The sequence below is a fragment of the Pocillopora damicornis genome, chromosome 4, assembly GCF_964200805.1.
Source record: "Pocillopora damicornis chromosome 4, jaPocDami1.2, whole genome shotgun sequence".
Taxonomy (NCBI): domain Eukaryota; kingdom Metazoa; phylum Cnidaria; class Anthozoa; order Scleractinia; family Pocilloporidae; genus Pocillopora; species Pocillopora damicornis.
In genome coordinates, this window is record NC_142673.1 from 6,464,665 (window position 1) to 6,491,664 (window position 27,000).

At 37.9% G+C, this 27,000-nt stretch overlaps 1 long non-coding RNA gene and 2 pseudogenes across 3 annotated transcripts; all 3 read left to right on the top strand.

Moving 5' to 3' along the window:
- The first annotated feature begins 5,054 nt into the window (after positions 1-5,054).
- LOC149046622 (TNF receptor-associated factor 2-like) lies at positions 5,055-10,820 on the top strand (annotated as a pseudogene). The gene is made up of 7 exons (XR_016185988.1): positions 5,055-5,193; positions 5,474-5,528; positions 5,657-5,761; positions 6,200-6,364; positions 6,696-6,773; positions 7,151-7,240; positions 7,587-10,820. The product of XR_016185988.1 is annotated as a TNF receptor-associated factor 2-like (transcript).
- A 5,375-nt stretch (positions 10,821-16,195) lies between these two features.
- On the top strand, positions 16,196-16,905 carry LOC149046623 (uncharacterized). The gene is made up of 2 exons (XR_016185990.1): positions 16,196-16,475; positions 16,761-16,905. It is a non-coding gene; the product is annotated as an uncharacterized LOC149046623 (long non-coding RNA).
- A 2,479-nt stretch (positions 16,906-19,384) lies between these two features.
- LOC149046624 (TNF receptor-associated factor 2-like) lies at positions 19,385-24,778 on the top strand (annotated as a pseudogene). Its single transcript, XR_016185987.1, has 7 exons — positions 19,385-19,547; positions 19,829-19,883; positions 20,012-20,116; positions 20,555-20,719; positions 21,112-21,189; positions 21,550-21,639; positions 21,985-24,778. The product of XR_016185987.1 is annotated as a TNF receptor-associated factor 2-like (transcript).
- Positions 24,779-27,000: the final 2,222 nt, after the last annotated feature.

Sequence of the window (27,000 nt, forward strand, 5' to 3'; positions counted from 1 at the left end):
CGTTATGACAATTGTTTGCCAGTTTTGACTGAACCTTGCACAAACGGTATCTCTCCTTAGAAATGTCTGCCATTTTTTCCCTGCAAAAAAACCTACGCGAATGCTATCAAAGCGGCACAGTGACTAAGGTCTGCATTGGTAATGGTAGGGTGATAGATCTTCGAATGTTCGCCAGCAAGGGGGAAGGAAGACGCTTTCTGTCTCCTCCTTTAAGCGAAAGCCACGGCCGACCCACTTAATGAGAAAAGAGCTTGAAAGCTGTTCAGCCATTTCTGAAGGACAAAATAAAAATGATCACGCTAGTTTCGTTTGTAATTTTGCAGTATAACATACAGCTTGGCAATGTAATCTACCTTTTTCCAGGAACAAAACTGCTCCAGATCAGTACGATAACAAGCAGTGAAACTGGGATAAAAGGTGTTACCCAAGAGGGGACCGTTATTTGAAGGAGGTTATTCACCAGTCACAGGTGAGCTCTTGGTCAATGAAGAAAAAAAAAAATGCAGCGCACCATGACAATATTGTGCAGCCCCAAATATTAACACAAATGCTACCTCTTAACACTTAAGGAAAACATACACTCAAAAAAAACTGGGAGGAGGCAGTGCAAGATTCACGTCCCCAACCAGTGATAGAGATCGCTTGCAAAAGCTCCATTTCATCTTTCTTATAAAAGTTTATTTTAAGTTAGAATTATTTATTTCCATTATTCTGAAAGCGGGTAACTCGACGTTGCCACTTTCCTGATTATACGTTTGCTTAATATGTGTAACTTGACGTAAAGGAAATTACCTTATTTCGAAGTGCTCGATTTTTGGCAGCAGAGATCAATTTCCGAATCGCTCGATGAATTTCAACGGGGAACCTAACAGTAACTATGCTGTCGATATTATGGCTGGGACAACTGAAATTAGGCCACTCAAGTGTTATGAACTGGCGCAATTAGCTCCCTAACAGCTCTCAATTGCTTTATGCTGTTTGGATGTATCCAAATGAGCGTCGAATTCAAAATATCAAATACACTTACAGAAGCAATTTTGTTGTAACTTTTTGATGTGATCAGGCTAAACTTATGAAGAGAGAAAGGTCAAGAAGGTGAGACCTCTTTAGTCTCGCGACTCTGAACATTACAACATAAAAGAAGTAGATTATCGAGATGGGTAAACTAAAAGAATACGTAGACTGCACAGTAACGATAGAAGAGTGCTAGGAATAAGTACAAAACGTAAGCCAGTAGGCTGTAGAATGTTCATTTAGATCGCCTTGTTGTCAAATTCTCAGTACCCTTGGAGAAAACTAACCACATTACAAACTTTAATTTCTGAGGATTTAAAACTGATTAACAAGTAAGCTTCCGCCGTGTGTGCTCCTACATACAATAAATGCGACTGGCAAAGCGTTCGACGAATTCAGGAATCGGCAACACATGAAACTTCTGAAATTAATTTCGCCAATTCATGCCAACGCGGTGTAGAATCATTACCAAAGTCCATTATGAACTAATTACTGACGGGTAACGCCATAACAATAATACAAAAGTTACCAAAGCAACGATGTTCAATTAACACACTGATTTGTCCATGATTAAATTTATTGATCATTTATAAGTTCATTGGAGTCAAAGTCAAAGTCGTCAAAGCTGAAAAGTGCACCATTAATCAAACATTAAGCAAATTCAGTCGCTTTGAGGGTTATCCGTTCAACTTGGCAAAGATCATTTCAGCTTGGGATATTGACCGCATCTTTAAAACTTTGACAAAGCCGAATAAACTGCATCTATTGTTGATCGGCAGTAGACAACCATGCACAAGAGTGTAACGGTATATTATTAAAAACAAATGACAACTCAACGATGTCGGGAGGCAGGATTATGTGGGTTCTTTGGTTCTTATTAAACGTCGCCCTTAACCTTATTTCTTCTTTTTGTGATTACAAAGTATCTTATCATAATCACGCCTCGGCAACGATTTACTGAAGAAGGTTCTAGATGAACGTTGCTGCAAACAGAAGGAAGAAAAAAAATGTTGTCGCTTCTATGCGTTGTTCATGATTTTTTATGCAGTCCTGCTGCCCAGAGAACAACTAAAGTAGGTTTTAAATGATTAATTATTGTCGTCTACGTCGTCCATACTTGATTCCCGGAAATAGAGTTGTGCCCCGACTCATTGGAATCTCGATCGGGTTTTGTTATTATAATTACTTCTTTTAGGTATCTCACACTTATTCACACATAACACTGCTCATCCGACTCGGCTTTAGTGGTGAGCAACGTTTTCTATGTGCCTTAAAACTAAAAGTGTTTCCTCGTAAGCCGTAGCTCTGTAGCGACGCATTAAGGCGGACGTAACACGGCTGATGTATTAACTGTCTACAAAAGCTCAGGTGACAAACTTGCTTCAGTTACTGAGCGGAAAACGAGTATACTATCAACAAACTCTGTTTTAGCTCCTACTTCATCATTAAGAATGACCCTTAGAACCCATAAGAACTGTGAATGATTTTTTTGCAAACGAGCTTTTTATATTGTTCAAAACACTGCCGCACATCACACCAGCCCTTCGAGAACCTTACTGGTTGAGGAATCGATAATGTTTAAAGTTCTTATTACATTCAAGACTCTTCATAGGCTTTCTCCGACCCATTTATTGAAACGAACGCTCCGTTCATCCTCCAAATCACTTTTTATAATTCCTACCGTAACCTCTGTGACATACGGTCAACGTGCATTTTCCTTAGTCTATGTACCTATCGAGTTTCAATGACACCTTCAACTTAAGTTCCATCAGAGGAAGTGAGTGTGAAGTCATCATCAGAGTGGTTATTGAACTACTGGGAAAGAATTGCGAGTTTAAATCGCTCAACTGATATAAAATGTTGATAGCTTTGGAGGGACGTGTTCTTCACGTGTCCTTAGTTAGCCGCGGCATGCTGATACGATGTTAAAACAATGACATCATTGTAACTTTATGAAAGCCAGAGAGTCGCTGTCGCAACTTAGCTATATGTAGTGAAGTCTACTTTGAAAATTTCCTTTTAGGAAGCTTGACCAAAAACAAGATTACATCTTTACAAATTTACGATCATACATTTGGCTGTCATCTATACTTCTACTATACTGGCACATTCAGTTTATGGTGCAATGAAGTCCATTTTCATCATAAATAGAAATACCGATAATAATTCTCGGTCAGTTTATTGTAGTTAACGCGAAAGCTTCTGAATAAACGTTACAGCCTGTAGAAGTGGATATACATTATTCCGGCCAAACCTTTCCAAAATATTTTTGGCTTGATCAGTTTATACCAACGAAGCAAAACCGATGATATTGCCACTCCGAGTCTGCGACACTGTCCATCGCCGGTAGTCTTTCCATTTGTAAATTGTTTAAGTAAAATCAAATTTTTTGCCCTAAGTTCAAAAGGTATAGCGATAAATAAACGAAAGAGACAAACGCATCAATCGCAATCACGGCGCTTTTCTTGCATTGTGTGACCTCGGACGATAAATTCGGGGGTTCCCCTCACTAACAATTAAAGGCACTACAGCTACGGTTTGGACTTACGTCTCAGTACGTCAGCAATGTTAAAATGCAAAAACAATGGCGCCCTCCTAGTTTTGGATAGATGGTACAGTCAAGTCAAGCTTTTCCGACCTCAGATCGCTTCGTTCGGTTGTATATCGTGTGCAGCTAGCCTGGCACCTCTTGAAACTAAAACGCGATAAGAGAAACAACGAAAGAAGGTTTTAAATTATTGATCATTGTTGTCTGTGCCGCATGATTTCGCTAAATTCGAGTTGTGCCCCGACTCATTGAAATCTACATTTGTTTTATTACTTTAGTTCTTTCTTTTAGTCATCTCACCCTTATTTATACATAACACTGCACTAAACGACTGGGCTTAAGTGACGATCAACGTTTTCTATGCGCCCTAAACTAAGATTGTTTCCTCGATATCTGCATCTCTGAAGCGAGATATTGATGCGGAAGTAAGCAAGGTTTGTCTTGTTTCGACAAACTTGCTCCAGTTACTAAGCGGGAGGAAAGAACAACATCGACGAATGAACACGCACTGAGAGTGACCCTAGGAACCCATAATACTGTAAAGAGTTTATCGCAAACATGAGCTTTTAGATTGATGAAGCATTTTTAACTTTCACTTTCGTTTGTTTCCTACGCGATGAGGGATGTCAACTCGGTAACTAAAGGCAAAGATCGTCTCTTCCTGACACAAATATCGAAGTGTAATATTGATATGTAGAAGCAAAGAATGTACTAGATGATTTTATGTTGCCTAATTTCCTTGTTAATGCATGTTAAATTTGAAATTACATGAGAGGAAAGTTGTGCTCTTGTAAATTTTGCTCAGGGTAAATGATATTTACCCAAGTAACTTAAAAGCTCTTTAGACTTTGGTGAGAACTAAAATTGTTCACGCTCAACTGTGCATGTACTAAGTAACCACCCAAGTGTGACCAAAAGGACATAAGATCGTGTTCTTTCCAGTGAACGACAAGTGCATAGTTTTACTCACTTATCCTCTAATCCAGTTAAAAGAAGTGCTACCCTGTCATACACACTGAGTATGTGGTAAAGATAATCGCCCCAGTTTTCTGACTCTTCCGTTGTTTAACTGAAGCTTGAGTCGCATTCATAACTAGCAAAGGCTGGTCATGTTACTCCATAGAATATTTTCAGTCCCCTAATTTCAACCTTACACCACTGAGTTTTAAATTTGCATTAGCAGGTTGACATTTTGAACTGTAAAGTAAAACTTAGGCCTCTGTTCACACTCATCTGCGTATCTGCGCATCTTTGGTTTTCTTGGGACCTCACAACTCACGCACTTGCTCGATCCCGGGGCACTAAGTTTCGAGTTGGGCCCACTCTAAATTTTAGTTATTATCAGTTAATTTACAAACAACTACTATGAATAGGATGAATACAATTACTATGAATACATGTCACTTATTGGCTGATTTCAAATTCTCTTATCCATTTCTTTTAAGGGAGCCATCAACGCCAACTAGAAGAATACAGCACTGATATCTCCTGAATGCCGGGATATACGTTGTCATGAACGGCACAGTTGATTCACGCTATTTGTGTTTACTGTGCAAAAACATCCTCAAAGATCCTGTCCAGACGGGTTGTGGCCATGTTTACTGCATCTCTTGCATTCCTCGCCTCAAGAGGTAACCGAATCACTGATCATAATCTCAATAAATTTCGAAAAACAAGCCTAAACAAGGCTTTGTTATAGGAACTCTACAATGTAAAAAAATTTCAAGGGTTCATGCACCTTTTGCAGAGGTGTGTAGTAAATGTATAAAGGTTTTGGTCGGCCGAGTTAGCGAGGAATCTAATGCACTCAAGTGAAATATTTTGCTCACGTAAAAAACCAATAGAATTTCCTACATTAGCCTCATTAATAGTGCATCCAAATATCAACGTTACGAATTTTTCAATTAACAGGGATGATGGGACCTATATCTGTCTTGTTGAAAAGGCATCCTTCGCAGCAGACCAGGTAAATTTGTAAGGACACATTCTTAACATGAAAAGGTATAGTTGGTGTTAAAGGATCCAATATTAATCAAGTCGAAGACCTGCTTTGATAAATTTTTTAACGGAAACGGTTCTTTAATCTGTATGCAGATATTCCCTGACAACTTTATGAAGCGCGAAGTTCTTTCCCTCGTAGTCACGTGCCCTAATTCACCGGATGGCTGTAAGTGGAAAGGAGAAGTGAGACATATTGAGGTAAGTCAAAGTTAGAAAAGTCAAAGAACCAGTCACACTACAAATCGCAAGTAGGATTTATCATCTGGAAGGGGAAAGGAGAAAGTCTAAATTTCATTGGCTGTGAAGGGGGGGGGGCAATTCTTTGGGAAAAATAAATTGACAATCGCGATCAAAATTGCTATCTTTTTTACCCGTAAATCATAAGTCTTCATATTCCCTGCTAATCTCCTCTCCATTCTTAGTATGTTGTTTTTCAACGCGTTCTGACAAAAAACATAAACTTTCCCAGCCACGCGCACCAATGGGCAAAGAGAATAAAATTACTGAGTTTTCTTAACTGTACAAAGTGTATTCTTAGGACTACTGCAAGCTATATCAAGTGAGGAAAAAGTCAAACAATACACAAAGAGTGGCGCTTGATGGAGGCACTATGATTTTCTTTTCTGTCTTGTGTAGAAACACCGGTCTACTTGCCCTGAGGAAAAAGAAAACTGCTCCAACCGTAACTGTCAAGAACGTGTGAAAAGATCCGATCTTCAGCGACATCAGGAACATGAGTGTCTTTATCGCACCCAACAGTGCTCCTTGTGCGGTGATTCTATGACTGCTGCTGTTCTTAAGGTCAGTTTTATCACCCTTATAATGCTACTTTTACCGCAATAACACTTCTCATTCAGGCGCTTTTTAAATCATATGACCAGTGTAGTTTAGTTTATTTTAAGGACAACATCATAATGCCTTGCTTTTCATATATGCGTATGATTAAAATTAACTCTACACCATTTGCAATAAGTGACAACAAATGGCCAACTCCTTTTAACATGTCGGAAGCGCCTCTGTCCTTTATCATCGGTTTTCCGCGTACACTTGAATTCATACGTACCTTTATTGAATCATCTTCAAAACAAATGAATTCTCACCAACTGTTTTTGTCTCGATTCCAAATTTTTAGACTCATCAAATACAGGATTGCAAAATGTATCCCATTCAATGTCGCGGATGTGGCAAAGAAGGAATTCTGCGAGGAGAGGTAGCCATGTTTAAAACGTCAACTAATTGCATGCACATTTCTCCTGGTGGACAGCCAAAACAGTTGAACAGAATTCGATTATTACTTTCAGAAATTTATCTCAAAGCTAAGGAAGAAGTTTTACCCTATTCTTATGAAGCGCTACATTTGCATCAGTATGTGTTATTTTTGTTGTTGATCTATTTCATTTTTGTAATGCACTTAAGTCTGCAGAATTAGATCGTACAACTTAAGTGTCCACCTTTCCTTCAAAAAAAGCAATAAACCAAATATCACACTGCTCTTCTAAGACACGGAAATTTAGAGACACCCTTCTGAGTTGTCGACCTAAGCTTACAAATAAGATTTTTACCCTCCTTTAATTTCAATCCTCACAGATGGATAGCCATGTTAATCCCATTCATGGTGACTGTGAGGCGGTCGAGAGGACTTGTGCATTTGAACAGATTGGTTGCAGCAACAACAAGGTTCGTATCATAATGAAGGTTTCACCTAGTTGCCTTTTTAAAACTATTGAAATAAAATTTATCCTTCGTATGGGCCACCTACCGAAGTGATAATAAAGTTCCCCCGGTGTTTCACTATTCGAAACACTGGCGTGTTAAATGAAGTCCCCTTAAAAGCCGTTTTATTGAGATGTCTAACATCTTCAAAAACAGCTGCAAAAGATATTCAACCGGGGACACTAAATCTACGAAAAGTTGCAATAAAAGTATCAAAAAAGCAAAGACGATTTGTCAAGTAGAAATTTCGTTTACACACACCAACTACCAAATAATCAGGGATGATTTTCTTAAACCCCTGCACTAACAGAAAATGAAGCAATCCGAGGTCAAGAAACATAATGAGCTGAGTGCAATTTTGCACATAAATCTACTTTTGACGAGTGTTCTTCGGCTGGAGGAGCAAGTTAAAAGTCAGCTCTCTATGGGTGGTGCATGGGGTGGTGGCACCTCCGATCAGTGGATGAGACGATCGGAGATGACCATCGCTAACGCCATATCAAGTATTGACACAGTGGTACGCGAGCAAACCGACTTACGACAGAAGCTAGAAGATAATTCTATGAGACTTGTGTCGATGGAAAAAAGAGTTTCAACCCATAGAGACCAGTTCCCACAATCGACAACTTTCTCTTCGTTACACCCACTCCCCATTTCGGACGAGATTTCACGACGTCTCTCAAATGCCGAAAATGGCACCAATAACATCGAGTTCTTAGTAAACGAAACAAGGCGTGAGTTGAACGAAGTCAGACAAGAAGTATCGTCTGTTAAACGCCAATTGGATGGCGCAGTGGACAGTATTAGACAAATCGAACGAAGAATGGAGTCTGTGGAACACAATTTGGCGCTCAGAAATGTTGTTTTGTCGGATATCGAAGAACATGTTCAACAGCAGCAAGTTTCTACATATAATGGGATCTTACTCTGGAAAATATCGGATTTTGCACGTAAGAAAAATGATGCCGTAACTGGGCGAGAGGTCTCAATATATAGCCCGTGCTTTCATACCAGTCAGCATGGTTACAAAATGTGCGCGCGACTTTACTTAAACGGTGATGGAATAGGTAAAGGAACCCATCTGTCGCTGTTCTTCGTTGTCATGCGTGGAGACTACGATGCATTGCTCCGCTGGCCATTCAGACAGAAGGTGACCTTCATGCTGTTGGATCAAGATAACGTAGAGCACGTGGTTGATGCTTTCAGACCCGATCCAAACAGCTCATCGTTTCAAAGGCCACGAAGGGAATCAAACATTGCGAGTGGGTGCCCGATGTTTTGTTCTCTATCGGAGTTAAATAACCACGCCTATGTGAGAGACGATGTTATGTTCCTGAAAGTTATTGTAGACACAACAGATCTCTGAAAATGTCGGAGATTTGAGTGAGGGTAAGGAATAAAACGGTAGAGATATCTAAGAAATATCCAAAAAATTGAATACTTTCTTGAAGAAAAGGAGAGTAGTTTTTGTGAAATTACGCGAGAAAAAACAGAGTAGAAAAAATAATTTCCATAGCATTCAACATATTTCCTTCGACAATTATTGATATATGGAATGCCCTATTAGTTCTTATAGCACAGTAATTGGAGGAACGACTTGAAATCGATAGAGTAGTCCTCTGCATGAAAAGCGCATGCGAAAGGTATATAAAGAAACGTAGTGCAAATGCAAGATAGGGCCCCTTTTGACATTCTATAGAGCCTTTTATAATCCTGGTTACACTGAAACAGGATTCTACTGTAGTGCATGAATACTCTACGAAAAGGTTTATATGAAGTCAACTGATTAGTCGTATTTGATGCGGCATCAACAGTGTGAATTTGACTTTGTAAATCCCCTTTAAAACTTTTATCCAGCATTTTACTGATCACATATTTTTGAAAGTCTTAAGCGATTTACGGAAGTATTTTCCGAGCTTTGCCCCAGGAAGAAAAAGCAGGGGAAGCTAAGAAAAATACAGCATATGGCTCGAATTGTTTTGAAGCACCAAGTAATTTACGTGTAGGAAATATTCGATATTCTACAGCATTTTCGCATAACCGAGGGGTGGCTAACCTTAGCTAAACTCGCCGGTTATTCCAGTAGACCCTTTGAATGTAAATTCTGTAAATAAGAGCCATATTCAATTTCACTGAACAATTCCTTTTATCGATATTCTCTACACCATATCAATCATCTATCGAGTTATAATAAAATAGTTAGAATGTACGGTACGTTTGCGTGTAAGGCAGAAGATACAAAGTTTTTTTGCTGTAATTGACTTTATGTGTCATTACAATGTTTTCACCTACAAAGGCAAGTTGCAGTAATTCATACGATGAGGAAATTACTTAGTTGTTGCCCTTGTTGTTGTTGTTGTTTTTATTTATCTTTTCTTTTTCAAAACCTAAAACCCATACAAAAACCACTCGAAGCCAGTTATTACGGTGGGAAAGATTTTTTCGGTAATTTCAACCGATAGCATAATGTGTGCGATCAGCTGACAGTTGTCACCAGCAACGGCGATTTTTTAACATTTGTCAAGTTAATTTTTGCTCAATATCTAATAGAGTTTCAACAATAAGCCAAAATCTTTCAGAACAATAAAATTCAAACGTTTCATGTCTTAGCTTTGAAAACGAGTGAAATCTGAACTATTTCTATCTTTACTATCATCAGCACTATAGTTATTATTATTATTATTATCACTATTATTACGTTTATAATTAAGAGTTTATAGGTTCGAAATTTCTATCGTGCACAGCAATAGACAGCGATTGATCTAATTGCATTCGAAAAAGGAAAGTTTTTCAAATCTCAGCAATAAGGCAGGCTCATTTCTTCATTGAATAATAGCTTATCATACGTGCCACACACTTTACTCAATATTTACAAACAAATAGAGAGCAAGTAGCGCAGCCAATAAGATTGCAGCATCTTTCATAGAACGGTGGAAGATTATGTCAATTGCTATCGTTAGTATTTTTATCATAATTTGTCACTGCATTGTATAAAGGCAGCGAACTTTTTGATTTTGAGTGGTAAAATTTAATCAATTAAAGTGGTAAAAGACAACGAAAAAGATTAAGTCTGGTAAGAATAGTATATATTCTTCTAAGAAACTAATAAAACGAGGCGAACTCATTTGATAAACATGGCGAGTGACAAAATAGAAGAGAAATTTATAGTTTAAAATTTATGGCATAAATTTCGTGTTTTATTTTGATTTGGCTGGTCCTCGTTCATGTCTTATTGAAAGAAGTAAAATAAAACGGGGAAAATCCTAAAAAAAAGTCTGTAAAAGTCGGTAAAAGAAAAGCACACCCCGTTAAAATAGAACCAGGCCTCAGTTTGATTGTGGGTTTTAGAGGTCAGAAAAGGAAACTACAATGCCTAACTTCCAGTATGTCCACTACGCTTTGCTACAGTGTAGAGGTTGGATATGTTGAACTGAAGATTGTTATATAGCATTGTTACACTGAGTGTTGGGAGCAGTCGAGACTTCCTCGGCTTTCCTTTTATAACTCTGTCTTGGAACATTTTCGATGATCTATATATATATATATATATATATATATATATATATATATAACTAACTGCAGACAGTACTGTTTCGGCCTTCTGGGCCTCATCAGTGCAGTGCTGATGCTAGGATGGAGGTAAGGCAATATAGCCACCCCAAGTGATCTCACACATGTGGGATCACTTATGTATTGAGATAGGGAAAATCCCTATCTCAATACATATCGCGCTCTACTTTTATGTATCGAGCACTGTAAAACAGAAAAATCAAATCACAAGACTTCTTAGATATAGATGTATATATTCAATTTGAACTTTGTAGCTTCATGCTGTAAATTCAGGTACTAGTGTTTTAGGCACTATAAGTATAAGAACCCTTACTATTAGGGTACTTACTTATGGTAGTCTCGTTAATTATTATTGTTAGCGTTGTAAATAGAGTGAGTTTGCTAGTATTGTAAAAGCAAACAAAAAAAAAAGCAAAATATATTGTCGCTTTTTTTGGATATAAACCTCACCGTGTTTCATCATTAAATCGTTGTAGCTTGTTTGAAATGGGATAATAACTGCGATTTTCGCCATCTTATTAATATTCCAATTTTGATGACCATGTGCTCTGCACTACAACCGTCTCTGTAAGATTTTGTCGTAGTAAACAAATGTCGCATCACGGAAATGCCAATTTAGACAACTGCGAAACAGGAGAGCATGACGCTTCTCCTTTGGGTGTTGAAGAGACTCTTCTTGGCTTTCCTCACGGTAATTTAGTTATTAGAATAGTGCACTCATATTGCCGGGATAACACTTTGAAATCCCATAAAGCCCTGATTTTTCTCATTTTTTTGAGCTCCTTTATCTAGATGCATGAATTGATAATTCCACTGCTTAGAAACTAGGCACTGTATTATAACATGCTGGATCCTTACACAACAGTAATTTTAATACTTCCTTGAAATATTTGAAATATTGTAAATATTCAATTAGATGTTAAGTTTGTGATTAATTTTTTTAACTATTGCTTAAGAGTTACTTTGAATTAGTTTCTAGCGCTCAAAATTAGTTTAGCTAGGAGAAATTAAACACAAATAAAGTTTCTTACTCTATCTCATCTCATAGTTTTGTCAGCTATTATACTTTCAGCGAAATGAACATCTAGAAACATATCTACCCTACAATTCTACGTCCTTTTGAATTAAAATATTCAGTCATTTTTCACCACGCTATGAGTTCGTTTTAAAAGACTCTAGGCATAGATAAAACTGAGCACTGCGTGATATTGTCTAAATGACTTATCGACAGTTCTAATAACCCCTGCTTTCAATTTTTTCTTTGATTGCACCGCTGTTTCCTTGTTTGCAGTCTGTCTGTAGTTTTTTTTTCTTGTATTGGTTGATATTAGGGCACCATCACTACTGTACCTACTTACTGCTGTGATTCAACTAAAAAACCATGGAAATAGCGCTTCGAGTTGAATTATAATGTTATCTACACAATATAAGCGACTTAGATGTAGTTAATGCTGCATGTACATTTTTCCGAGGAAGGTAGCTAAAATATCGCGCCACCAAACAGTACACTGTTCTAGACATTGGCCTACGCTGTTTTCGCCAGCAAAATTCCTCGTTTCAGTGCACAGACAATGGCAGTAGTACCTCTTCCTACCACGGTCGCTAGTTTGAAATTAGTCACTTGCCTGGTTTAGACTTGGAATTGTACCAATTCCTACCAAACATACTGCATTTACTATTTAATAGACCACTGTTTGACTCTTCTCCACCTTTTCACAAAATAAACACCTTATAGGATTCCAAACTAAGATCCTGGGTCAACAAGATAATAACTAAGAGGTTTCTAGGCAGGGAAGCACGAAGTTTCACTCTCTTATGTAGCATACTGCAAACCTCGCACAAATCGTGTGCCAACCTTGTCCCATTGTGTTACCAACCACGCGCCATCGTTATGACAATTGTTTGCCAGTTTTGACTGAACCTTGCACAAACGGTATCTCTCCTTAGAAATGTCTGCCATTTTTTCCCTGCAAAAAAACCTACGTGAACTACCAAAGCGGCACAGTGACTAAGGTCTGCATTGGTAATGGTAGGGTGATAGATCTTCGAATGTTCGCCAGCAAGGGGGAAGGAAGACATTTTCTGTCTCCTCCTTTAAGTGAAAGCCACAGCCGACACACTTAATGGAGAAAAGAGCTTGAAAGCTGTTCAGCCATTTCTGAAGGACAAAATAAAAATGATCACCCTACTTTCGTTTGTAATTTTGCATTATAACATACAGCTTGGGAATGTAATCTGCCTTTTTCCAGGAACAAAACTGCTCCAGATCAGTACGATAACAAGCAGTGAAACTGGGATGAAAGGTGTAACCCAAGAGGGGACCATTATTTGAAGGAGGTTATTCACCAGTCACAGGTGAGCTCTTGGCCAATGAAGAAAATAAATGCAGCGCACCATGATGATATTGTGCAGCTTCAAATATTAAGACATATGCTACCTCTTAACACTTAAGGAAAACATACACTCAAAAAAAACTGGCAGGAGGCAGTGCAAGATTCACGTCGCCAACCAGTGATAGAGATCGCTTGAAAAAGCTCCATTTCATCTTTCTCGTAAAAGTTTATTTTAAGTTAGAATTAGCTCGATTTTTGGCAGCAGAGATCAATTTCCGAATCGCTCGATGAATTTCAACGGGGAACCTAACAGTAACAATGCTGTCGTTATCATGGCTGGGACAACTGAAGTTGGGCCACCCAAGGGTTATGAACTGGTGCGATTAGCTCCCTAACAGCTCTCAATCGCTTTATGCTGTTTGGATGTATCCAAATGAGCGTCGAATTCAAAATATCAAATACCTTTACAGAAGCAATTTTATTGTAACTTTTTGATGTGATCAGGCTAAACTTATGAAGAGAGAAAGGTGACGAAGGTAAGGCCTCTTTGGTCTCGTGACTCTGAACATTTCAACATAAAAGAAGTAGGTTATCGAGATGGAAAAACTAAAAGAATACGTAGACTGCACAGTAACAATGGAAGAGTGCTAGGAATAAGTACAAAACGTAAGCCAGTGGGCTGTAGAATGTCCATTTAGATCGCCTTGTTGTCAAGTTCTCAGTACCCTTGGAGATAACTAACCACAATACAAACTTTACTTTTTGAGGGTTTAAAACTGATTAGCAAGTAAGCTTCCGCCATGTGAGTTCCTATATACAAGAAATACGACTGGCAAAGCGTTTGACGAATTCAGGAATCGGCAACACATGAAACTTCTGAAATTAATTTCGCCAATTCATCGCTGCTTGCTTCAGCAGTGTAAACCCTTCTAGAAACAAACTCCGCGCAAATAACTCACAGGCGAAGGTTTCTTTAATCCTCGGGTCTCGATTCTACACCTCTCATTGCTAAGTCAACTTCAAATGCATTCTCAGCAAATCAAGATTTGGCAGTCGATCTCTTGTCACACAGGGAAAAGTTAGCGTAAATAACATCAAGGTTAATTCCCCTTCTACGTCCATTGTCTCATCGCTACAAATGTGAAACACCTAAAATAAACTGGAAATGGCTCCTGCCTTTCATTCCATGGTGCAAAATTTCGATTAAAAAAAATTTACCGTTCACAGGCGACATTAAAGTACGATCGGGCTAAATTTGAAACTGAAAGCCGAACTGTACTTCCGCTGTTGATTACTAAGGAAAAAATTGCATATGGTTGAAACTACCGTGACCTCTACTCATAAACAAAACGATGAAACGTCCAGGACCGGCAAAGGGAAATATTTTACCCGAGGAAGATGTTCAAAACGTTCCCGAATAAAAGAGACTTATATGTACCAAGGCTTATTGAACCAAATAACAAATGAGTAACGAGAGGGTCTAAAGATAAGTCTCTGTTTCCTTCACACCTCTTAGTCATGACGACTTGTTGCGTTATTTGTTACGGGCCGTATCGTATTTGTCTCATGGACGTCTGCGCGCCGATGATAACTTCTTCAACCACGCGTTCCATCCTGATTCAACCTAAATATGGCTATTTTCCCCTCCTCCAGTAATTGTGTCATTATCTATCCTATAATAGAACTTCTAAAAAAATGTTTTTCAATTTTCCCGGCTCTGGAACAGTTACTGAGGCATCAGTTTGTCCGTTACAAGTATAAGTTTGCGTTTGGTCTAAATTCCAGAAGGAATATTCGGAGCTGCATGTTTCCTCATCAAATAGTGGCTTTTCAGTTAAAAAAAATATATCAAGCTGTGAAGATGAACTTTCCATTTTATCAAAGTCGAAAAACAAACGTAGCAATAAAAACAGTCGAAGATTTAAAAGTTTTTTTTCTAAATTTCGTCCCTGAATCGAAATGCCTATGCGGTGTAGAATCATTACCAAAGTACCTGAATTACCTGAATTTTTTATCGTGTTTAAATAAATGCTGTTGTTGTTGTTGTTGTTGTTGTCTATTATGAACTAATAACTGACGGGTAAAGCCATACCAAGAATACAAAAGTTACCAAAGCAACGATGTTCAATTAACACACTGATTTGTCCATGATTAAATTTATTGATCATTTATAAGTTCATTGGAGTCAAAGTCAAAGTCGTCAAAGCTGAAAAGTGCACCATTAATCAAACATTGAGCAAATTCAGTAGCTTTGAGGGTTATCCGTTCAACTTGGCAAAGATCATTTCAGCTTGGGATATTGACCGCATCTTTAAAACTTTGACAAAGCCGAATAAACTGCATCTATTGTTGATTGGTAGTAGACAACCATGCACAAGAGTGTAACGGTATATTATTAAAAACAAATGACAACTCAACGATGTCGGGAGGCAGGATTATGTGGGTTCTTTGGTTCTTGTTAAACGTCGCCCTTATCCTTATTTCTTCTTTTTGTGATTACAAAGTATCTTATCATAATTACGCCTCAGCAAAGATTTACCGAAGAAGGTTCCAGATGAACGTTGCTGCAAACAGAAGGAAGAAAACAAATGTTGTCGCTTCTACGCGTTGTTCATGATTTTTTATGCAGTCCTGCTCAGTTTCCTGCTTCCCAGAGAACAACTAAAGTAGGTTTTAAATGATTAATTATTGTCGTCTGCGTCGTCCATACTTGATTCCCGGAAATAGAGTTGTGCCCCGACTAATTGGAATCTCGATCGGGTTTTGTTATTATAATTACTTCTTTTAGGTATCTCACACTTATTCACACATAACACTGCTCATCCGACTCGGCTTTAGTGGTGAGCAACGTTTTCTATGTGCCTTAAAACTAAAAGTGTTTGCTCGTAAGCCGTAGCTCTGTAGCGACGTATTAAGGCGGACGTAACACGGCTGATGTCTTAACCGTCTACATAAACTCAGGTGACAAACTTGCTTCAGTTACTGAGCGTAAACAAGAGCTCTTACGTAAGCAAGAGAGAAACAAGCGACCAATCACAAACGAACGGTCCAACTATTTGTCTACTTGAGAGCAGCTAGACTGCAAGGGAATAACGAATAACAGACACTGCCCTTCAGTTGGCACCTTTGTCAGAAGAGAATAATGCCCATTAATCGTCACGTTTTCAGAAGGATGCCTCGATGCCCATTGGGAATCGTACAGTTGTGTTTCTCTTTATTTTTGTGGTTACACCAGTATATCCTCGGGCCGAATGATCAGAATAAACCAGGTCCTGTTGTGCACCATTGGTTTGAAGGTAAGAGCCATCACTTTGTTTACGTAAAGAATATTTTTAATCTGAGGGAAAATTTTAGATTATTTCTCAAGTTATTCATTGGAAGAACCCAACGATAAATTTTCATTTTCTTCGCTTTCCTCTCTGAAATCTCTGAAATCATGCCAGCAACTTAACTGCCATACGCTATTTTCTCCATCTTTTGAAATTATACTAGTGAACAACAGGTTACCGACGTAATTCGTTAAAAATGTTGTAAATAAAGTTGAATGCACTTCATAAATTTGCTTCTTTTTGTCCTGTCAGGCACAAACCCAGTTCAGTGCACAGAGGATGCAGCAGATGATGTTCTGGTTTAGAGTGAGAGGATGAAACAACGTTTGGTTCCGCATGGTCACTTTTTGTAAAAAACTCATTTACGGAACATTTTACATACACTTAGTTAACTTTAAATCAAACCGTTAACAAACTCCTGTTAATGATAATCGTTTATACATATAATCGTGTGGGCCAAAGGAACGACACCGTGTGTAAACTTTATCGTGTCTTCTTTCCTCTTGTTTATGTAAATTTTTCGCCGGATATCGCCGGCTAGTTAGTTTAGTTCATTTGTATAAATGATCATAATCTCGCCTCAGCAACGATTTACGTAGTAGGCCTGAGGAGCGTCTGTCCCTGTTCCCTCTTCACTTGTTATGTCCGTTTCGAACTTGATACCACTTAGCAGTTGGTGTGAAGGTTAAATTCATATGCAAATGGTCTCTGATCATGAGTTAATCAGTTAGCCCCGGCATGCTGATACGATGTTAAAACAATGACATCATCGTAACTTTATGAAAGCCAGAGAGTCGCTGTCGCAACTTAGCTATATGTAGTGAAGTCTACTTTGAAAATTTCCTTTTAGGAAGCTTGACCAAAAACAAGATTACATCTTTACAAATTTACGATCATACATTTGGCTGTCATCTATACTTCTACTATACTGGCACATTCAGTTTATGGTGCAATGAAGTCCATTTTCATCATAAATAGAAATACCGATAATAATTCTCGGTCAGTTTATTGTTAAAACAATGTGTGCAATAAGTGGAATATGTAATGAGTAGTTAACGCGAAAGATTCTAAATAAACGTTACAGCCTTTAGAAGTGGATATACATTATTCCGGCCAAACCTTTCCAAAATATTTTTGGCTTGATCAGTTTATATCAACGAAGCAAAACCGATGATATTGCCACTCCGAGTCTGCGACACTGTCCATCGCCGCGTTTCCGTCATCGCAAGTTTAGCAAGTGACGGTAGTCTTTCCATATGTAAATTGTTTAAGTAAAATCAAATTTTTTGCCCTAAGTTCAAAAGGTATAGCGATAAATAAACGAAAGAGACAAACGCATCAATCGCAATCACGGCGCTTTTCTTGCATTGTGTGACCTCGGACGATAAATTCGGGGGTTCCCCTCACTAACAATTAAAGGCACTATAGCTACGGTTTGGACTTACGTCTCAGTACGTCAGCAATGTTAAAATGCAAAAACAATGGCGCCCTCCTAGTTTTGGATAGATGGAACAATCAAGTCAAGCTTTTCCGACCTCAGATCGCTTCGTTCGGTTGTATGTTGTATGCAGCTAGCCTGGGACCTCTTGAAACTAAAACGCGATGAGAGAAACAACGAAAGAAGGTTTTAAATTATTGATCATCGTTGTCTGTGCCGCATGATTTCGCTAAATTCGAGTTGTGCCCCGACTCATTGAAATCTACATTTGTTTTATTACTTTAGTTCTTTCTTTTAGTCATCTCACCCTTATTTATACATAACACTGCACTAAACGACTGGGCTTAAGTGACGATCAACGTTTTCTATGTGCCCTAAACTAAAATTGTTTCCTCGATATCTGCAGCTCTGAAGCGAAATATTGATGCGGAAGTAAGCAAGGCTTGTCTTGTTTTGACAAACTTGCTCCAGTTACTAAGCGGAAGGAAACAACAACATCGACGAATGAACACGCACTGAGAGTGACCCTAGGAACCCATAATACTGTAAAGAGTTTATCGCAAACATGAGCTTTTAGATTGATGAAGCATTTTTAACTTTCACTTTCGTTTGTTTCCTACGCGATGAGGGATGTCAACTCGGTAACTAAAGGCAAAGATCGTCTCTTCCTGACACAAATATCGAAGTGTAATATTGATATGTAGAAGCAAAGAATGTACTAGATGATTTTATGTTGCCTAATTTCCTTGTTAATGCATGTTAAATTTGAAATTACATGAGAGGAAAGTTGTGCTCTTGTAAATTTTGTTCAGGGTAAATGATATTTACCCAAGTAACTTAAAGGCTCTTTAGACTTTGGTGAAAACTAAAATTGTTCACGCTCAACTGTGCATGTACTAAGTAACCACCCAAGTGTGACCAAAAGGACATAAGATCGTGTTCTTTCCAGTGAACGACAAGTACATAGTTTTACTCACTTATCCTCTAATCGAGTTAAAAGAAGTGAAGAAGTGCTACCCTGTCATACGCACTGAGTATGTGGTAAAGATAATCGCCCTAGTTTTCTGACTCTTCTGTCGATTAACTGAAGCTTGAGTCGCATTCATAACTAGCAAAGGCTGCTCATGTTACTCCATGGAATATTTTCAGTCCCCTAATTTCAACCTTACACCACTGAGTTTTAAATTTGCATTAGCAGGTTGACATTTTGAACTGTAAAGCAAAACTTCTTTGTTTATTGTAATAGGCCTCTGTTCACACTCATCTGCGTATCTGCGCATCTTTGGTTTTCTTGGGACAGTTATTATCAGCATTTTTAGGAGCTAATTTACAAACAACTACTATGAATAGGATGAATACAATTACTATAAATACATGTCACTTATTAGCTGATTTCAAATTCACTTATCCATTTCTTTTAAGGGAGTCATCAACCACTGATACACCACTGATATCTCCTGAATGCCAGGGTATACGTTTTCTATGAACAGCGCCGTTGATTCACGCTATTTGTGTTTACTGTGCAAAAACATCCTCAAAGATCCTGTCCAGACGGGTTGTGGCCATGTTTACTGCATCTCTTGCATTCCTCGCCTCAAGAGGTAACCGAATCACTGATCATAATCTCAATAAATTTCGAAAAACAAGCCTAAACAAGGCTTTGTTATAGGAACTCTACAATGTAAAATAATCTCAAGGGTTCATGCACCTTTTGCAGAGGTGTGTAGTAAATGTATAAAGGTTTTGGTCGGCCGAGTTAGCGAGGAATCTAATGCACTCAAGTGAAATATTTTGCTCACGTTAAAAAACCAATAGAATTTCCTACATCAGCCTCATAAATAGTGCATCCAAATATCAACGTTACGAATTTTTCAATTAACAGGGATGATGGGACCTATATCTGTCTTGTTGAAAAGGCATCCTTCGCAGCAGACCAGGTAACTTTGTAAGGACACATTCTTAACATGAAAAGGTATTGTTGGTGTTAAAGGATCCAATATTAATTAAGTCGAAGACCTGCTTTGATAAATTTTTTAACGGAAACGGTTCTTTAATCTGTATGCAGATATTCCCTGACAACTTTATGAAGCGCGAAGTTCTTTCCCTCGTAGTCACGTGCCCTAATTCACCGGATGGCTGTAAGTGGAAAGGAGAAGTGAGACATATTGAGGTAAGTCAAAGTCAGAAAAGCCAAAGAACCAATCACACTACAAATCGCAAGTAAGATTTATCATCTGGTAGAGTAAGGAGAAAGTCTAAATTTCATTGGTTGAGAAGGGGGCCTAATCCTTTGGAAAAACAAAAAGTAGCAATGGCGATCGAAATTGCTATCTCTTTTACCTGTAAATCATAAGTCTTCATATTCCCTGCTAATCTCCTCTCCAATTTTCAGTCTGTTGTTTTTCAACGCGTTCTGCCAAAAAAATATAAACTTTCCCAGCCACGCGCACCAATGGGCAAAGAGAATAAAATTACTGAGTTTTCTTAATTATACAAAGTGTATTCTTAGGACTACTGCAAAACTATATCAAGTGAGGAAAAAGTCAAACAATACACAAAGAGTGGCGCTTGGTGGAGGTACTATGATTTTCTTTTCTGTCTTGTGTAGAAACACCGGTCTACTTGCCCAGAGGAAAAAGAAAACTGCTCCAACCGTAACTGTCAAGAACGTGTTAAAAGATCTGATCTTCAGCGACATCAGGAACATGAGTGTCTTTATCGCACCCAACAGTGCTCCTTGTGCGGTGATTCTATGACTGCTGCTGTTCTTAAGGTCAGTTTTATCACCCTTCTAAAACTGCTTTTACCGCAATAACACTTCTCATTCAGGCGCTTTTTAAATCATATGACCAGTGTAGTTTAGTTTGTTTTAAGGACAACATCATAATGCCTTGCTTTTCATATATGCGTATGATTAAAATTAACTCTACACCATTTGTAATAAGTGACAACAAATGGCCAACTCCTTTTAACATGTCGGAAGCGCCTCTTTCCTTTATCATCGGTTTTCCACGTACACTTGAATTCATGCGTACCTTTATTGAATCATCTTCAAAACAAATGAATTCTCACCAAGAACTTAACAGAAATTATGACAAAAATGGTTTCGATCCTCGTTCTTGTTTGTTATTCACTTCTGTTTTTGCCTCGATTCCAAATTTTTAGACTCATCAAATACAGGATTGCAAAATGTATCCCATTCAATGTCGCGGATGTGGCAAAGAAGGAATTCCGCGAGGAGAGGTAGACATGTTTAAAACGTCAACTAATTGCATGCACATTTCTCCTGGTGGACAGCCAAAACAGTTACTTTCAGAAATTTACCTTAAAGCTAACGCAGAAGATTTACCCTATTTTTATAAAGCGCCACATTTGCATCAGTATGTGTTATTTTTGCTGTTGATCTATTTCATTTTTTGTAGTGCACAAAAGTCTGCAGAATTAGATCGTACAACTTAAGTGTCCACCTTTCCTTCAAAAAAAGTGATAAACCAAATATTACACTGCTCTTCTAAGACACGGAAATTTAGAGAAACCCTTCTGAGTTGTCGACCTAGGCTTACAACTAAGATTTTTACTTTCCTTTAATTTCAATCCTCACAGATGGATAGCCATGTTAATCCCATTCATGGTGCCTGTGAGGCAGTCGAGAGGACCTGTGCATTTCAACAGATTGGTTGCAGCAACAACAAGGTTTGTATCATAATGAAGGTTTCACCTAGTTGCCTTTTTAAAACTATTGAAATAAAATTTATCCTTCGTATGGGCCACCTACCGAAGTGATAATAAAGTTCCCCGGTGTTTCACTATTCGAAACACTGGCGTGTTAAATGAAGTCCCCTTAAAAGCCGTTTTATTGAGATGTCTAACATCTTCAAAAACGGCTGCAAAAGATATTCAACCGGGGACACTAAATCTACGAAAAGTTGCAATAAAAGTATCAAAAAAGCAAAGACGATTTGTCAAGTAGAAATTTCGTTTACACGCACCAACTACCAAATAATCAGGGATGATTTTCTTAAATCCCTGCACTAACAGAAAATGAAGCAATCCGAGGTCAAGAAACATAATGAGCTGAGTGCAATTTTGCACATAAATCTACTTTTGACGAGTGTTCTTCGGCTGGAGGAGCAACTGAGTTAAAAGTCAGCTCTCTATGGGTGGTGCATGGGGTGGTGGCACCTCCGATCAGTGGATGAGACGATCGGAGATGACCATCGCTAACGCCATATCAAGCATCGACACAGTGGTACGCGAGCAAACCGATTTACGACAGAAGCTAGAAGATAATTCTATGAGACTTGTGTCGATGGAAAAAAGAGTTTCAACCCATAGAGACCAGTTCCCACAATCGGCAACTTTCTCTTCGTTACAACCACTCCCCATTTCGGACGAGATTTCACGACGTCTCACAAATGCCGAAAATGGCACCAATAACATCGAGTTCTTGGTAAACGAAACAAGGCGTGAGTTGAACGAAGTGAGACAAGAAGTATCGTCTGTTAAACGCCAATTAGATGGCGCAGTGGACAGTATTAGACGACTCGAACGAAGAATTGAGTCTGTGGAACACAATTTGGCGCTCAGAAATGTTGTTTTGTCGGATATCGAAGAACATGTTCAACAGCAGCAAGTTTCTACATATAATGGGATCTTACTCTGGAAAATATCGGATTTTGCACGTAAGAAAAATGATGCCGTAACTGGGCGAGAGGTCTCAATATATAGCCCGTGCTTTCATACCAGTCAGCATGGTTACAAAATGTGCGCGCGACTTTACTTAAACGGCGATGGAATGGGTAAAGGAACCCATCTGTCGCTGTTCTTCGTTGTCATGCGTGGAGACTACGATGCATTGCTCCGCTGGCCATTCAGACAGAAGGTGACCTTCATGCTGTTAGATCAAGATAACGTAGAGCACGTGGTTGATGCTTTCAGACCCGATCCAAACAGCTCATCGTTTCAAAGGCCACGAAGGGAATCAAACATTGCGAGTGGGTGCCCGATGTTTTGTTCTCTATCGGAGTTAAATAACCACGCCTATGTGAGAGACGATGTTATGTTCCTGAAGGTTATTGTAGACACGACAGATCTCTGAAAATGTCGGAGCTTTGAGTGAGGGTGAGGAAAAAAACGGTAGAGATATCTAAGAAATATCCACAAAAAAAAAATACTTTCATGAAGAAAAGGCGAGTAGTTTCTGTGAAATTATGCGAGAAAAAACAGAGTAGAAAAAAAATGTTCCATAACATTCAACAAATTTTCCTTGACAATCATTGATATATGGAATGCCCTATTTGTTCTTATAACACAGTAACTGTAGGAACGACTTAAAATCGATAGAGTAGTCCTCCGCATGAAAAGCGCATGCGAAAGGTATGTAAAGAAATGTAGTGCAAATGCAAGATGGATAACTTTGTAAACTGCCGTTCGTTTGAGGCACTTTCACGTAGGGTCCCTTTTGACATTCTATATAGAGCCTTTTATAATCCTGGTTACGCCGAAACAGGATTCTGGTGTAGTGCATGAATACTCTACGAAAAGGTTTATATGAAGCCAACTGATTAGTCGTATTTGATGCGGCATCAACAGTGTGAATTTGACTTTGTAAATCCCCCTTAAAACTTTTATCCAGCAATTAACTGATCACATATTTTTTGAAAGTCTTAAGCGATTTACGTAAGTATTTTCCGAGCTCTGCCCCAGGAAGAAAAAGCAGGGGAAGCTAAGAAAAATACAGCATGAGGGTCGAATTGTATTGAAGCACAAGTAATTCACGAGTAGAAGATATTCAATATTTTACAGCATTTTCGCACAACCGAGGGGTGGCTGACCTTAGCTAAATTCGCCGGTAATTCCAGTAGATCCTTGGAATGCAAATTCTGCAAATTAGAGCCATATTCAATATTGCTGAACAATTCTTTTTATCGATATTCTCTTCACAATATCAACCATTCATCGAATTATACCAAAATAGTTAGAATGTACGTTACGTTTGCGTGTAAAGCATCAGATACAAAGTTTTTTTGTAGTAATCGACTTTGATGTGTCATTACAACGTTTTCACCTACAAAGGCAAGTTGCAGTAATTCATACGGTGAGGAAAGTGCCCTTGTTGTTGTTGTTTTTTTTTTTATTTTATTTTTCAAAACCTAAAACCCATACAAAAACCACTCGGAGTCAGTTGTTACGGTGGGAGAGATTTTTTTGGTCGCTTCAACCGATAGCATAATGTGTGCCATCAGCCGACAGTTGTCACCAGCAACGGCGATTTTTTAACGTCAGTGTCAAGTGAACTTTTTCTCAATATCTGATAAAGTTTCAATGATAAGTCAAAATCTTTCAGAACAATGAAATTCACACGTTTCATGTCTTAGCGTTTAAAACGAGTGAAATCTGAACTATTTTTATCCTTACTATCATCATCATTATAATTATTATTCATATTATTATTATCACTATTATTACGTTTATAATTAAGAGTTTATAGGTTCGAAATGTCTATTACGCACAGCAATAGACAGCGATTGATCTAATGGCTTTCGAAAAAGCAAAGTTTTTTCAAATCTCAGCAATAAGGCAGGCTCATTTCTTCATTGAATAATAGCTTATCATACGTGCCACACACTTTACTCAATGTTTATAAACAAATAGAGAGCAAGTAGCGCAGCCAATAAGATTGCAGCATCTTTCATAGAACGGTGGAAGATTATGTCAAGTACTATCGATAATATTTTTGTCATAATTTGTCTCTGCATTGTATAAAGGCAGCGAACTTTTTGCTTTTGAGTGGTTAAATATAATCAATTAAAGTATTAAAAAAGTCTGGTAAGAATAGAACATATTCTTCTAAGAAACTAATAAAACGATGCAGACTCATTTGATAAACATGGCGAGTACCAAAATAGAAGAGAAATTTATGGTTTAAAATTTACGGCATAAATTTCGTGTTTTATTTTGATTTGGCTGGTCCTTGTTCATGTCTTATTGAAAGCAGTAAAATAAAACGGGGAAAATCTTAAAAAAAGTCTTTAAAATTCGGTAAAACAAAAGCACATCCCGTTAAAAGAGAACCAGGCCTCAGTTTGATGGTGAGTTTTAGAGGCCAGAAAAGGGAACTACAATGCCTAACTTCCAGTATGTCCACTACGCTTTGCTACAGTGTAGAGGTTGGATATGTTGAATTGAAGATCATCACATAGCATTGTTACACTGAGTGTTGGGAGTAGTCGAGACTTCCTCGGCTTTCCTTTTATGACTCTGTCTTGGAATATTTTCGATGATATATATATATATATATATATATATATATATATATATATATATATTATGTATTGAGATAGGGAAAATCCCTATCTCAATACTTACCGCGCTCTACTTTTATGTATCGAGCACTGTAAAACAGAAAAATCAAATCACAAGACTTCCTACATATAGATGTATATATTCATTTTCAACTTAGTAGCTTCATGCTGTAAATTCAGGTACTAGTGTTTTAGGCACTACAAGTATAAGAACCCTTACTATTAGGGTACTTACTTATGGTAGTCTCGTTTATCATTGTTAGCGTTGTAAATAGAGTAAGTTTGTTAGTATAGTAAAAGCAAACAAAAAAAAGAAAAATATATTGTCGCGTTTTTTTGGATATAAACATCACCATGTTTCATCATTAAATCGTTGTAGTTTGTTTGAAATGGGATAATAACTGCAATTTTCGCCATTTTATTAATGTTCCAATTTTGATGACCATGTGCTCTGCACTACAACCGTCTCTGTAATATTTTGTCGTAGTAAACAAATGTCGCATCACGGAAATGCCAATTTAGACAACTGCGAAACAGGAGAGCATGACGCTTCTCCTTTGGGTGTTGAAGAGACGCTTCTTGGCTTTCCTCACGGTAATTTAGTTATTAGAATAGTGCACTCATATTTCAGGGATAACACTTTGAAATCCCATAAAGCCCTGATCTTTCTCATATTTTTTAGTTCTTTTATCTAGATGCATGAATTGATATTTCCACTGCTTAGAAACTAGGCACTGTACTATAACATGCTGGATCCTTACACAACAGTAATTTTAATACTTCCTTGAAATACTTGAAATATTGTAAATATTCAATTAGATGTTAAGTTTGTGATTAATTTTTTTAACTATTGCTTAAGAGTTACTTTGAATTAGTTTCTAGTGCTCAAAATTAGTTTAGCTAGTGGAAATTAAACACAAATAAAGTTTCTTACTCTATCTTATCTCATAGTTTTGTCAGCTATTACACTTTCAACGAAAGGAACATCTAGAAACATATCTACCCTACAATTCTATGTTCTTTTAAATTAGAATATTCAGTCATTTTTCACCACACTATGAGTTCGTTTCAAAAGACTCTAGGCATAGATAAAACTGAGCACTGCGTGATATTGTCTAAATGACTTATCTACAGTTCTAATAACCCCTGCTTTCAATTTTTTCTTTGATTGCACCGCTATTTCCTTGTTTGCAGTCTGTCTATAGTTTTTTTTTCTTGTATTGGTTGATATTAGGGCACCATCACTACTGTACCTACTTACTGCTGTGATTCAACTAAGAAACCATGGAAATAGCGCCTCGAGTTGAATTATAATGTTATCTACACAATATAAGCGACTTAGAGGTAGTTAATGCTGCATGCACATTTTTCCGAAGATGGCAGCTAAAATATCGCGCCACCAAACAGTACACTGTTCTAGACATTGGCCTACGCTGTTTTCGCCAGCAAAATTCCTCGTTTCAGTGCACAGACAATGGCAGTAATACCTCTTCCTACTACGGTCGCAAGTTTGAAATTAGTCACTTGCCTGGTTTAGACTTGGAATTGTACCAATTCCTACCAAACATACTGCATTTACTATTTAATAGACTACTGTTTGACTCTTCTCCACCTTTTCACAAAATAAACACCTTATAGGATTCCAAACTAAGATCCTGGGTCAACAAGATAATAACTAAGAGGTTTCTAGGCAGGGAAGCACGAAGTTTCACTCTCTTATGTAGCATACTGCAAACCTCGCACAAATCGT